A 3,114-nucleotide genomic window follows, 5' to 3' on the forward strand; every position below is an offset into this window, starting at 1 on the left:
TAAAAGGTGGAGTTTAGTTTCTCTGTTCAAGTCAAAATCAGCCATGGTACTTAACTTTGGCCACTGACACATCAGCAAACATGATGAAAGGAACCAAAAATTGTTTTCAGTTCAAGTAGCCCTGTTACACTGCTCCTGAGACTCCTACAGCCTCTGCTAGCTCAGTTACCTTCTTTGTCCCTGCCAATGGCCAACAGGCAACTGAAAGTGTGAGTGAGGTTACTGGCTTCCGACTGACCACAAAGTGTGATTGGCTCTAGCTAATATCATGGGGTCTCAGAGTCGGACACGATTGAGCAACTAAACTGAACAGAACTGAACTGAACTGAATATCAAATGGAGCAAAAATGAGCTGTCCCAACTGAAGTCATTCTAGCTAACACATTGAGTTGTGATATAAAAAAGGGTTGTTTTAAACCACTAAATTTGGTGTTGGTTTATAGTCAAGGTCAAGGTTATACTGATTGACATTCACAGATCCATCCATTCATTCATCTACTTATTGGTCCATCTATCTACTCATTTCTTTTTTTTTTTTTTAGAATTTTATTTTTATTTTTTATTTTATTTTATTTTTAAACTTTACATAATTGTATTAGTTACTTATTTCTTATTCACCTTTTCCCCAAAAGAAACATGATCATTTACAGAAAAGGACTAAATATTCAATAACATTAATATGATAGAAATATTAGAAGATAGTAAAAGCATATATGTTGATCATAAAGTCTAACAGGATTTCTGTTGCTTATTGTTACATCGAACTCTAAACTTCCTGTAATCTAAACAAAAAATTAAAATATGTGAGTAACATAAAGAAAGGTCAGCCACAAAGTTCCAGTTATATGATAAGCACTTTATATGTTTTCTAATGTTTCTGGCTTTGTGAGTTAGATGTTGCTATTCCCATTTTATGGATAAGGAACTTAAAGATTTGAGATATTTCTCTGTTCAGCTAATACATAGAAAGCTAAGATTTAAACTGAGGACTACCTGATTCTAAAATACACGCCCTTTCCAACTCAAGACACAAGACATTTCCTAACACTTTGTATAGGGGACAATGGAAAGTGAAAGTGTTAGTCGCTAAGTTGTGTCTGTCTCTTTGTGACCCCATGGACTGTATCCCACCAGGCTCCTCTGTATGTGGAATTTTCCAGGCAAGAATACTGGAGTGGATAGGCCATTCCCTCTCTAAGAGATCTTCCTGACCCAGGGATCAAACCCAGAGCTCCTGCATTGCAGGTAGATTCTTTATTGCCTGTGGAAGATACTCTAAATCTCTTAAGTATCTCTCTTCATAATATTCAGTACCATCTTAGTTCAAGATCTCATCATTTCCTACATATACTGTCAGGCTCACTTTGTAACCAGTTTCTCTCAACCTAGTCTTACCCTCTCCGACCTGTCTTCTACAGTTTTGTAGGAACAACTTTTTTAAAACTCAGGAATGATTGTGCCAGGATCCTAAATAAAGCTTCTGAGTGGCTCTTCATTATCTTAAAGATCACAGTCCTTTATCCACATATGGAGTCTCATTTGCCATGATCACCACTAGGCTTCTTCCATTTTCTTTCTTTTCTTAATTGGAGGATAATTGCTTTACAGTGTTGTGGTGGTCTCTGCTGTACATCAACATGAATCAGTTATAATTATATACATGAGACTCTTGAGAGTCCCTTGGACTGCAAGGAGATCAAACCAGTCAATCCTAAAGGAAATCAACACTGAATATTCATTGGAAGGAATAATACTGAAGCCTCAACATTTTGGCCACCTGATGCAAAGAGCTGACTCATTGGAAAAGACCCTGATGCTGGGAAAGATTGAGGGCAGGAGGAGAAGGGGGCAATAGAGGATAAGATGGTTGGATGGCATCACTGACTCAATGGACATGAGTCTGAGCAAACTCCAGAAGACAGTGAAGGACAGGGAAAACTGCAGTTCATGGAGTCACAGAGTCAGACACCACTTAGTGACTGAACAACAACATCCCCTCTCTCTTGAGCCTCTTTCCTCCTTCCCACCCCTCCTGGTAGTCACAGAGGGCTAGGCTGGATTCCTTATGTTATATAGCAGTGGCACTAGTTGTCTATTTTACACATGGTAATGTACATATGTAAATGCTACTTTCTCAATTCACTTACCAATCCTGAAGCAGTCACCAGTCTATTTATTCATGCTCTGCATTCCCAATTCCTTTTTTTACTTCTCACTGCTCACTTTCCACTCAAGTCTTTCCAGTTAATATTGCTTCTTCAGGATAGTGCAAACATCTCTGAGATCCCTAAACTGAATTTGTGCCTTTATTAAAACTTATACTATTGGCTCAGTCGGTAAAGAATTTGCCTGCAATGTAGGAGACCTGGGTTTGATCCCTGAGTTGGGAAGATCCCCTGGAAGAGGAAATGGAAATCCACTCCAGTATTCCTGCCTGGAGAATTCCATGGACAGAGGAGCTTGGCAAGCTATAGACTATGGGCTCTCAAAGAGTCAGACACTACTGAGTGACTAACATCACTTTCATATACCATGTCATATTTTCTTATTTATCAGGTTATCCCTCACACTTAGCCCAGTGTCTGGCACGTAGATTCATTCGGTAAATATTTGTGAGAAAAAGAATAATTGCCTTCAACAACAGTATTCCCCAAAATACAGAAGCTATTTTGCATAGCTAATTTGAAGAATAACGTCAATTCCTCTGTAAACTCTGAGCCGAATTACGTTAAATATGAAAGTGACCTTATTGCTTCAACTATGTAGCCTTTCAAGAGCAAATACAAAAAAGATATACTTTTGAAGGAAGGAGGGGAGGGAAGAAGAAAGGATTATTGAATTAGAATCATTCAGCTTTGGGCACTTTGACCTGCTTCTCCTGAACCCATCAGGGTTAACTCCTGGACCTTAACTCCTTCATGACCATCATGCCCTCAAATGCTGCAAACCTACCTCTTCTCCTAATACCATTCCCTTAGAGTTTCCAGGGTCACACTTCCCATTCAAGGCCACTAGTGCAGCATCACAAGCCACTCCCTCTACTGAGGCACCACAAAGAATTGTGGGAGAAAGACAGGAATCCTGGGACAGACAGATCATTTGGGGAGAGAATGG

This window comes from Bubalus kerabau, chromosome 12, assembly GCF_029407905.1.
Source record: "Bubalus kerabau isolate K-KA32 ecotype Philippines breed swamp buffalo chromosome 12, PCC_UOA_SB_1v2, whole genome shotgun sequence".
Taxonomy (NCBI): Eukaryota; Metazoa; Chordata; class Mammalia; order Artiodactyla; family Bovidae; genus Bubalus; species Bubalus kerabau.